The following is a 12,325-nucleotide window of genomic DNA, read 5'->3' as shown; positions in this document are numbered from 1 at the left end:
AAAAAAACACTAAAACTATGCTTCTTTATCAGTTTCCTTTTAACTCTGATGGCACAGAAAAGTAGCTACAATCTTAGATTTTTTGAGGATTGTCTAATAGTTTATTCTCATTTTACATAGAGGTCATCAACTCCAATTATCCATATTAATATACTGTAACTCATTCTAAGCTCTCTTTTGTAATGAACTGAATATTTCCTTCAAAAATGAAAGCAAAACACAGATTAGGGCATAGAGTACATAATAGTGCTACTGTCCTATCACTTAGTATTAATTTCACTTTCAAACTACCCATCTTGTGGATCATTTGTGGATGCTTCTGAAACAGTTTTCTAGGAGCCTGGTTTTACCAAGGGTGGATCCTGGGGAAAGGAAAGCAGAGGTTGAAGAGGTATGTTATGTGTGCCTCTTTTTCTGGCATTTACTGAAGTGTGGGTGAGGCAGATGAGCAAGGGCGTTTGTAAAAAGCCGAAGTGCAAAGCATTCTGGGATAGCTTTCATGCTGTGATGCATTCCTGCTGATATGCAAGATGGATATGACTCATTTGCCTCAACAAACTCAAAGCTTTCCCAGAATAGAGATTGACCTATCTGGTCCTAAAAATGCAGAGTACTTTCAGGTCACCTTCTGAAAGGTACAACAATGTAGTCTTAAAGAATAAACTGGCAAAATATTCAAAATCTTGCAGATTTCCTCCTACCCCTTCCCAAGGACAGATTTTTAACCTGCTTGATGTACAAAGACATGTATAATAGTTGTGGTAGAGATTTTGAATGTCAGCTAGGAAATTTATTTCACAAAGCTTATTGATTTCTGCAGACAAATCTTTTGAAATATCTTAGTTTCTACAAATCATACTGGCTCTGGGACTTTCTGCCTTTAGGTTATAGTCTCATGCAGTCTAAAATTACTAGTCCTATTTAGGGGAGGTTCTGCAGCAAAATACATTAATTCAATATGGAGTTAACAGAAGTAATTTTAAATCCCTTAACTCAAGTGAAACCATTCCTGATTTATACCACTACAAGTAAAATAAGAATAAAACTTTAAATAGTAGAGTTACAGGAGACAACTATCCAGCAGAGAAGTAGGGAAGATATTAGAAAAAGTCCAACTATGGAACTTCATGGCAACTACGTGGAAAAATAACCTGCCATTGAGTCTAGATGTTATAGGTGGAAAGACGAGCTTTCTTGTATGCTTGGAAAGAGCATATTCTGTCCTCAATCTTCCTCTGATCTATCAGTTTCAGAAGTTTTGTGTCCTCACTCATTCTGAAGACATTATATGCTATATAAGTGCACAAAAATCCAAATAACTGTAAAGACATAGTTTTTAAAAAAATCCATCACTGTTTAGCCCTAAGTCACAGGTCATTCTTTCATGCTTTGTTATCCATATCGTTACAGTTCTACATTAAATGAAATTAATTAATGATAACAAAATCAAAAATTATATAATAATAGTAATGATAATATAGGGCCTTAATCTATAAGAAGGACTCTCTTAAAAGAATGTAAAGACTTTTCTTTGTTTTACATATGACCTAACTGTGGATGTCAACTTTTGTGTCTAAACCCATCTGAATGGAACATGAGGGTGCACAGCACCAAATATACCAGACATGGATTTTCTGCAGTTTCGCAGTACACACTGGCAAGATTTGACTGAAGACAGAACTGGCAGATGACAGGAGACAAGTGAAGAGACTTCTTTGTGAAGTGGAAAGAATTGGAAAAAGTGGGAATATTTTTTTTTTTTATGATATTCACAGAATAATGTTTTAACTTTATCAGAACATCTGTGAATTAGGAATGTACTGTTACAATAGAAGACAAAATGAGTTCCCCAAATATTGAATAAAATTATGTCTCTCTTATAGAAATATTCCTCAGTGGGTACAACAAGTACTTCAGGAACTCATCGTTGATCCACTAATGCAATACCTTTGATTCTTCATATTGACCTGCAGAAGCACTGGAAACAGATTTATTTAAATATACAAGTACTGATTCATCACATATAGAGTATCTCAAGCTAAATATTATGGTATACAAAAATACCTTGCAAACAAAGGTCTTTTCTGTTGATCAGTAGATGGCAAGCTTGCTACACCCAATTTTCAGAAAGTGTTCTAGCATTTACAATACAACTGTTCTGTTGTATTATTACATCTGATACCTGATAATATTTGATTTGTTGAATAAATGATTTGTGTATAAGTTGCTCTATATAGATGATATATCTTTAAAAAATAGAATAAAGAAATAAATTATCATTAATACTGTATGTGTTTACTTCCCTCAGCTAGTTTCTATCTTAAATTACTACTTTACATTTTTAAAGTTTTCATCTGTATTTGAAAAATACCTACTTTATTCATGGTAGGGTATTCCTTAGCTTTTGTATAGTTTCTGTATTTTAACATTTATCTTTCTGTCAGAAATTTTGCCCACAGCTCTTTATAGAGATTGCAACACACAACTAATAATCAGGATTATCCTTGATACTCATAACTGTAAATAACAAAATAGCAATAGGAATAGGTTTGGTTTACTATATATCTACAATTATTCCTTGATGTTCTGGGCATCTATCTTATCTAATAACATACTAATTATATTTTTATACTCAGGGATTGTTAGGTAGAAGTAATGTGGCTAGAGGGAGAAAAGTAAGTAAATAAAGTAGATAATATGAATATAGGAGAGTGAAAGGAATTTCATTAAAGAAATGAATAAGCAGGATTAAACGAGATGATAGACAGACTGAGAAATCACAATTTTTAATTGGCTGGGGCCAAAATGCACATTGAGTTAGTTCTTCCCATGCTTTTTAGTAGTTAGTCTTGTTTACTGCCTTGAATATTCAGGAATGAGTGTGAGGAATCTCTATTGACTGTAAGTAATGGAAATTTTTCTCTAATATTAGCAAGGAGTTGTTGCAAGATTGGTACTGAAGTTCATTTACACAGATTTAGGAACAGAGTGACATGGTGCTACTACCTGACTTTGGAACTTCATGTAGCTCTTCAGATGGAAACTAAACTGTTTTTTTTGGATTTAGGATTTTTTTTTGTTTTGGTGTACGTGTGTGTCTGTCTGTGTTTGGTTGTGTTTGTTTTGTTTGTGTCATGGTTTGAGCCTGGTCGGCAACCAACCACCGCAGCTAATCACCCTCCCTTCCCCCTCCCCACCTGGGAATGGGGGAGGGAATTAAAGGGGTGAAGGGAGACTCACAGGCAGAGATAAGAACAGTTTAATAATGGTAATAAAATGAGAACAATGGTGATGATAGAAAAAAAAAGAAATATATAAACAGGCAATGCACAATGTAATTGCTCACCACCCGCTAACCAATACCCAGCCCGTTCCCGGCTAGCAACCCCGAGATACCAAGATCCCACAATCGCAATCCCGGAAGCGAGTGCTCCTTCCCAACCACCCCTCCTTTACATAGTGAGCATGAAATTCCATGACATAGAATATTTCATTGGCCACTTAGGGTCTGGTGCTCTGTCCGTGCTCCCTCCCTGCTTCCTGTGCCTTTGCGCACGGGCAGGACATGGGGAGTCGGAGAGTCCTTGAAGTCTGGGTAGCAGCTGTAAACATCAGTGTGCTATCAGCATTCTTCTCATTCCAAACCCAAAGCTAAATCCAAAACACAGCACTCATCTAGTCCCTGAAAAGGAATATTAACTCTATTTCAGCCCAAACTAGGACAGTTTTGTTTTGTTTTGTTTTGTTTTGTTTTGTTTTAAAGGACAAATTTCAGTACAGTAAACATTTAACATAAATTAAACACAATTTCTTTAAGGTGATAAGAAAATACAGTAAAGAAAAGTTACTTGCAATAATAGTATAATCTAAGTTGTAAAGACTTCTTTCAGGTATGTATTATCTATAGGGGTGAAGAATGGAAAATAGTATGGAAGTCGGGAACTAAACATTTCAGTGGCCATGGAAGGGAAAGTGGGATTTCTACTGTTTTTCTTGTTAGGTCCTGTAAACTGGTATAAGTTCTCCTTGTGGATTTGGTGCTAGGGGTAACTGAGCCTAAAGATGAGATCAAATAATTTGGACTAACAAGCTTATTTACAAGACAGACCTGGTTCACAACAGTATTTTAAAACCAAGAAACTTGTTTGCATTGAACTAATGGGATGGAATTTTAATATATTGTGTTTATTCTTTGGATGAAGTAATTTGAAGCTGTTAATTATATTGTTGCAAAAGTTATTGAATTCTCACTTTTTCACTACAAGGTGACTCTGCTAGCCCATCTTTCATTGTTAACACAATCTGAGACCGTGGATTCCCCATTTCTTATATAGGTACCTCATCAAAGAGATGAGCATCAACCATACATCTAATCTATGTGCCCAATAAGTGGGCAAACACAGAATAATACCTTTCATTATAGTATGAAATACTTTTATCATAGTATAAAAAAATCAATGAACTGAAAAATAACAAAGTAGAAGGAAAACAGAACAATGTACATGCAAAAAAGTTTGAGATTCCATAAAGTTTGAATAGAAAAGATTGTTCACAATAAAAAGCTCCAAGTTATAGTTTGTTAATATGCCTTCAAGAAGACCACAGTATGTCTGATTTTTTTTTTTCCAAGTGTGCTTTTTTCCAGTGTAGCATAAAATAAACCTCCATGGTATTGCAACTGTACTACAGCAGTAATCAGTATATCAGAGGGAAATTTTCACTTCTGCAGAGATGGAAACAGAATAATAGCCTCAGTGATTTTTGTGGTTCTTTCTTGTTACTCTCTAGTTACTCTTTTCCACCACAACAGGATTATTTATTCTGATATTGTTTTAAAAAATTAAAAAAAAAAAAAAAAAAAAGAAACAACTGATACTTTCTTAGAGCAGGATTATATAAAATAAGAAAATTGTTCACATATACATACAAATACATACAGCTTCTAAGATGAAAATTTTAGATGTTTAATTCTATGTAGTTTTATCCATGCCCTACTATATGTAAGGCCCACTGGGGAAAAATCACTGATTAGTTTATATTTGTTTACTTCCAGTAAATTCCGTATAGTTTCAGAGTTCTTCTGACCCATGGTAATAAATGAAAGCTATATTGTATAACATAATTAGGCAAGACTGGGAAATGTTTCATAGGATAAATATAGAAAAAACAGTAATATTCAGATGTATTTTTGAATTTTAGTTGCTATAGTAACAACACATTTTTTCTTCACTGTACATTTCTTTACCATATACTCAGAGCTCTACGTGACAAAACAACAATTTTACAGTCTACAATTTAGTCTCAAGAAAAAGATTTTCCCCCTCTGGGAGAACATGATTAGACTGGAGCTTACAGAGCTTCTAAAAGTTTGGGGTCTGTCAGCATTTCTGACTTAATTTCAGGGGTTTATGACCTACTTATAAAACTTCTTTATAGAAGGAAGCTTAGCACAGTTGTCTCATTCTGGAAACATTCTTTAGTGGTTTTAATCAAAATTTTAAAAATCCATTTCACAGCTTAATTTATAGGCAAATTAAAAACCAGCAGACTAGAGTAGTGACTTCTGATACCAGTTGTGCTAGCTCATAATCTTTTTTTTTTGTGTGTGTGTGAATGAGATAAAAAGCTGAGGGAGTGAACAAGAAGCACAGCATCAATAAAATGAAGGAATTGATGTAACTGAGTTGGTAAAAGCTGAATAACTTCCTCTTCCTCTACATGTACATATTATAGCACATCTGCTTATTTGGGTAACAATGTCAACAGTACGTATTAATAGATATTTATTATATTAAGCTGTAAGGGTTTAGGATTTGTTTTCAAAAGCAAATCAGACATTTAATTCTTTCACAAGTAATTAGGCTCTTGATTCCCCTTCAAATCATTAGGATTTTAATACTAAAATAATATATGAAGATTTGGGCTGAAGATACATATAAATGTTTAATAATACTTACAAATGTCCAGAATTTCCATTGACACTGGTGACAACCTGTGATCTCATCTGGTTTGATTCTTCTGAAGTTTTAATAAGATGTCTATTTGCATCATTAAGGGTACAGATCTTTTCTGAATCCATCCCAACAAGTCAAACAATACTCCACAATTTGATGTATGAAAGATTTTAGCAGGAATAAATTGTTTAAATCTAGGAAATCAAACTAGATAAACCATGGTCTGGGAGTTTTCCAAAGCTAACATGGCATTTCCAGGTTTTGAAGCACAAGCATAGGTGCTATTTCATGATCAGCTGTATATCTCTTGGAGCAGCCCAACATTCTGGGCAGAGATGAGCAACAGGCTGTGACAAATGTTGGAATTCCTAAATTGGTAAAAGTTATCAAACTACAATGTGAGCATGTTTTAGGTTCTTAAATCACTTCTAAGCCCTGGAATATATACTTTCAATTCTCAGCTCTTATTTTCTTTTTAAAGTGAAAGGAAATTCCTATGTAAACAAACTTTTTCTGGTGATTAATTTTTAAATTTAAGAATGATCTCATTGAGAGATCAAGTGTTTTTGAAGAAAACCTCAGGGCCTACAAACAATCTCATATAATATAGAATTCTTACTACAGATTCTTCTTTATAACAGTGAGAATTCAAAAGGGAGAAAGACTTCTGTAGCCTATTTTACACAATATCAGGGTATTATGGTAAATACTTTTCTGTACACAGCTAAATCCAAAGTAATTTCTGGCTGACAAGACTTTACACAAACTCAATACATTACCCTACTTCTATAAGCTGAAGGTAGATCATGATCTCTACCTCTAAAATCTGGGCTACAAAGACAGTTCTGTCCTACGTTTTTATCAGAAAACAAAAGTAGGAATCTGAATAATACAGTGTTTCAAGTGATTACCGCTTTTGAGCAGATATTTAATCACACCAATTGAGGGTTCATATCTCTCAGGAGTGGCAAACATTGAGAAAAAAAATCATTACATTAGTCAGAGCTGGCAGCACAAGACCAGTCAGGAGCACATATCTTCACAGCTGTGTATTAGATAACTCAGTGAGTCCTTTACCTGGATAACGGCTCCTAGGCACAATAATAATATAAATAGTAACTTGTGCTCAGATGTGTTTAACATATGCATAGTAAAAAAAAAAACCAAACCAAAACAAAACAAAAAAACCCCAAAATATTAAAAGACGGCAAACTGAAAATTTTGTAGCAGAAAATATTCTGTGTGACATTCCTGATATTTCTCTCATCAAAATGTTCTGTTTTCAATGAGGTTTTAGAGTTTGCACTTCAGTGAAGTGAAAGGGACATAGGAGATATGAGTTTCCTGCTTTACTACCTCTGTTTGAATAGGAGGCTATTCATTAGTGCTTTACTAATGGTTGTGATGGCTGTGTCTTTGCAGTGGAAAAGGTCATCCTATTATAAAAACAGCAGGTACAGCATTTTCTGAACAGCATTGCACACAGCCAAATCCACCATCAGAGGACTCACCACTTTTTTTTCCACCTGCTGTTTTCTTCTTCTTTTTTTTTTTTTTTTTTTTTTTTTTTTATGAAATCCTGAGGTTTTTTTATTATTGTGTTAGAAGTTTCAACCAGGCATTTACAAACTCTACAACCTTGTTCCCATTGAGACCCCCCTGATCAGATCAGGAGAGGGAAAACGCAGGAATTTCACAATAATAAACCTTTGATCTGAGTGCTGATGGACACTATCAGTTGCTCAGGATGATTTTTAATGGATGTAAGTGCTGCTTGGTTAGCACAGTTTCAAGCATCCTTGAGCTGCTTTGATATGCCAAGGAAGAGCTGGGGTCAAGTCACAGTGGTTTGCCTTGAGCTTGATTAAAAGACTGCAGAGACATAACTTCATCTGGTAAAGCTCAGGAACCCTCTGAGACCCCAACACACCCACATGAGAGAAAAGAGCACAAAACTACTTCTTCCCCATCTACATGAATAATAAAGGTTGCATTTTTCCTAACTCTACTCCCACAAGAAGGCCATCAGAAGCTAATTCTTGGAACACACCATAATATACAAAGAATATCAGCAATTAAATGTTATTTAATGTATGTGGAAATCTTCTTGAGTCGATGTTTCTCTTCATTCCTTTCTTACAGATTTTTTTTTCCTAGTTCCCTTCCCTTTCCTCCCCCTTGCAGATGTCAATATCAAGAACTAAGGTTTTACTTGGTCAAAGATTAACACCAGCAGTGGAAATTTTACAGTCCAAAGGGTAGCCTTGATTGCAGTAGGGCAGTCTCATTGGAGGTTCATATATCAATAGCTAGGCTGCATAAATGCACAAGGTCACCATTTAGCCTAGAGAATCTCAAACCATAGTGTAACACTCCAATAATATAAATCAGAAATCATCAAATACTTTGTACTGCTGGAAAACTTCAGTAAGCAGAGATTCTGTTCTTATGTGCCTGACAGGTGGTATAAGAAGAAAAGAACCTGACCTCAGCCTATGTTTGCTGAAATGGTAGTTAAGAAAAAAAGAAGCCTACTTTCATAGGGAAAAAAAAAATCATAATAAACTGTAAATCCAGCCAATGACATACAGCATCTTTTGTGAGTAAAACACCTAACCTTTGAAGTCAGTCTCAGGGAATGTGTGTTTCACTCACCTCAGGCTAAGGGAATGACCTTCCTTCACTCATCTGGTACCTTGCAGGCTGCAACGCCGTCATCCATACTATAATTTTTGTTCTTCAAGGAGAGACTTTATCATATGTATTAGTGGGGAACAGATAGTGGCAATGAGGTGTACAGGTTGAAGAATCAAGATTGTGGAATTGTGGACTTGTTCCAGGCAGATTTCTTGCAAGTGAAGCTATCTGTAGCATAGGAAGTCCTGAAGTCCTGCAGCGAAAGAGAAGATCTATGAGATGGGCAAAGTATTTGTCTAGGAACTTTGTGCTCAGCAGAACTGGGTTTTTGAAGGACCACGGTGACATGCTCTAAATGGCCCAAACCTAGTCCAATGTTGGAGGAATTTCTGTCCTTAAAAATCCCCCATAACTGGTTTAAAACAAACTTGTAGAGAAAACAAAACTTCTGGAATTGCGCAGATCCACCATTATGAACATTTCCTCTTGTTATTTCCTTTATTATGATTACTTTACTGAGAGCTTTAAATGTGTAAGTCTGATACAGATCATACTCTGAGGACTTTCTAGTACTAAAAAAATAGCATTGAAGATCCTTACAGGAATGATCTTATGTTAATTCAACAAAACATGTCTAAACCAGTGTGCTTCAAAGGTAGTTGCACTGCACAAGGGCTTGAAGGAAAAGGCTCTGTAACTAGCCCTGATACAAATTCATGACAAGGTAGAGACTTTTTCTTTCTGTGCTCCAAAATCAAATGAAAATTGTTATGCTGTTGAGACCACAACATGGTGACAGACCTCTTCTGATATAACCAACTTTCTTATCAAAGTTTCATATATAATGAGGAAAATTATGAATTCTGTCACAGTTTGCAGATGGTCCAGATTCACCTATTAGACAATGACCCAGACTGCTGCAGAAAATTATTCTCCATCATTATGGAGGAAGAAATTTTACAGAAACATTTTTTGTCAGTAGCAAGACATTTATATCTACAGGAGCCACTCTGAAGATATAACTATACCCTACATGTTTCATCTTTCACCATTATTCTGTCCTCCTCCCAAGAGATTTTATTTCCTGCAGTACTTCATTGATTTGTCTAAATAAACTTTCCAGTCCCTCTAACAGCTGGAAAAGGGTTGGCTTTCATCCAATAGAAACAGAGCTTTTGTGGTAGAAAGCAAGCCTAGTTTATTTCTCACATAGGCTAGAGGACTTGAGTTTGAAAATCCCATTGGCCTCATGCTCCCTCTTTTGTGAAGGTTAGACTTGTTCTCTACCTTGTATTGTATTTGCTTTCCCTGTGTTGTGGTGTTACACAGTCGTTTGTTGCAGAGCTTTTGCCTAGGGAGTCAGAGATTTGATCTAGGTCTTCCCATTTCCCAGTACTGCCCTGTGTTCTCCAGTACTTCTTAAATGGACGACATATAGGCAGTCCTTTGAATATAGAATCTCTCTTACTACCAGCTAGCAAAATGAGATATCTTTTATTTCTTCTTCTGTTGTATCATAAGTTTTTATTCTTGCTTATACTGTAGCCCCTCTAAAACAAAGAAGTGCAAAGCAGCCATACACGTTAAAGATTTTTTAGTCTTAAGAGTAGAGAATTCTTACAAATTATGAGCAGAATGTATATAGGACCCCACACTAACCTGGTCACATAATTCACTGCTCTGTTTTCAAAGCATTTAGCCAATAAATCTCTGCTATTCTAAAGCTCGGTTCCAACTTCCCTAGTAGCAGTTTTATTTATTTATTTATCCATCCATTCCTTCTATTATTATTATTATCATTATCATTATCATTATCATTATCATTATCATTATCATTATTATTATTATTATTATTATTATTATTATTATTATTATTATTATTATTATTATTATTATTATTATTATTATTATTATTATTATTATTATTAGTGGTGGTGGTGGTTGTTGTTGTTGTTGTTGTTGGTTGTTGTTGTTGTTGTTGTTGTTGTTAATGAAAGAAAACACTTCCATGATGTTTTTACTGAATATATTATGTTTGAGACTGACCATACTTAATAGACCAGTTTCCCACAGAATTTAGAAGCAGGATTACTGTCTTCCAATTTTGAACCATCATGTTCACTGGTACAGTCAAGACACTGAGTTGATTATACCACCCTGCATTTAAGGTTTCTTTTAACTGTAATTTACAGTGCAGGGAATTTACGATTTTGTTGATTTTACATCTCAAAGGTAGAACATCTCTGCTTGACTACCTAAACAGGTATTAGTTTCCTTCCAGATAAACCTAAACTGATACAGAATCCAGGCAATCCATCTTACTTCATTTTTTAAAATGTCATGCTCATGAAAAAGGTAGGCATACAGTAATGGCTTGAATTAACAAACTCCTGAAGGCTAAATTCCACACTTTACCACTATGCAATGAATAACTCTAATAATCTATATTATTCTTCAATGAAATTTCTGTCCCTGAAGAAACATCCGTTTAGAAACTGATATTAATCCTACTAGAATGAGTCTAACATAGAGTACAAATTTTTTAGAGTGCTGAAAGAAAACAACTTAAAGAGACATTTCTAAATATGCAAACAAACAAATGTCTAAAACTAATTTATTTTTCTCTGTTTCCAAATAGAGGAAGGCTGCAGAAAATGAGAAAAAGTAGCAAGGAAAATGCTTATAAAAATTAGGGGAAAGCAGTACCTCATTCTGGAAAGCAGTGGTTTCTTAATCTTTTTGCAGAGATTATAGCAACAGGATACTTCTTTTAGTAGAGTTTACTACTATTTAACAAAGAATGTCCCTTAACAAAATGAAAATAACGTATAAAATATGAGATCAATTTTAAGTTATTGGCTTGGGGGGAGGGAAGAGAGAGTAATGTGATGGTACCATAAAGCAAGTTTCATAATGCAGTTCAGATTATCATTAAGTAAATGGTGATTTATCCCAAAACAAGCATTCGTCTGACTACTGCATACATTGAAGAGCTAGTATGTCACTATATATGGAACTAGCCACTCAGCTAAAGGAATGGCATTTAATAGGATGTCAGAAGTTTAGGCTCAGATTTTTAGGGAAAATTTTTCTATTTCTCTCTATAAATATGAGTTGGTGTCCTATTTTTGCTGCTGTTTCCTCATAGCACTTTATCCTAATCTATATTAACCCAGTATATATCTGTGATGTGGGAGTAATGTAGCAGTACTGTAATTAGCTATAGTAATTACAATTCAGCATTTTGCAGAAATGGTTGACCATGTTTTGCATACAGTATGTTTTATTCTCTCCTTGTTATTTCAGCCAGCTATTTGACACACACTAAATTTCCCTACAAAAACATTTTCTATTTGTAGATTGAAAGATAGAAGGTTTTATAAAAAGATGTCAGTGTTGAAAGCTCAGTAGATGTAGGGAACTGCTAATTGCATAATATGGTGTTGCAAAGCTAGTTAATTTTCTTAATGAATGTCATAAAGTAGTTTTCAGAAAGGATCAAAACAGGAAATCATGCTGAGTGACCCTTATTTGGAAATCACTTCTGAGGCAAAGAGGAAATGTATGTACAGACATGGTATGTGATTCTTCAAAAGCTGAAGTATACCCCCATCTTTCTGCAAGTCAGAATTCCCACTGAGAGAGAAAGAGAAGTTCCACTGATAGGAGAAGCTATGTCTGGGTGTTGTGGTTTGAGCCCAGAGGCCAACTGACCACCACCCAACCGTTCACTC

This window comes from Tyto alba, unplaced genomic scaffold, assembly GCF_018691265.1.
Source record: "Tyto alba isolate M040663 unplaced genomic scaffold, T.alba_DEE_v4.0 Super-Scaffold_40, whole genome shotgun sequence".
NCBI lineage: Eukaryota > Metazoa > Chordata > Aves > Strigiformes > Tytonidae > Tyto > Tyto alba.
This window is presented reverse-complemented; position numbering follows the sequence as displayed.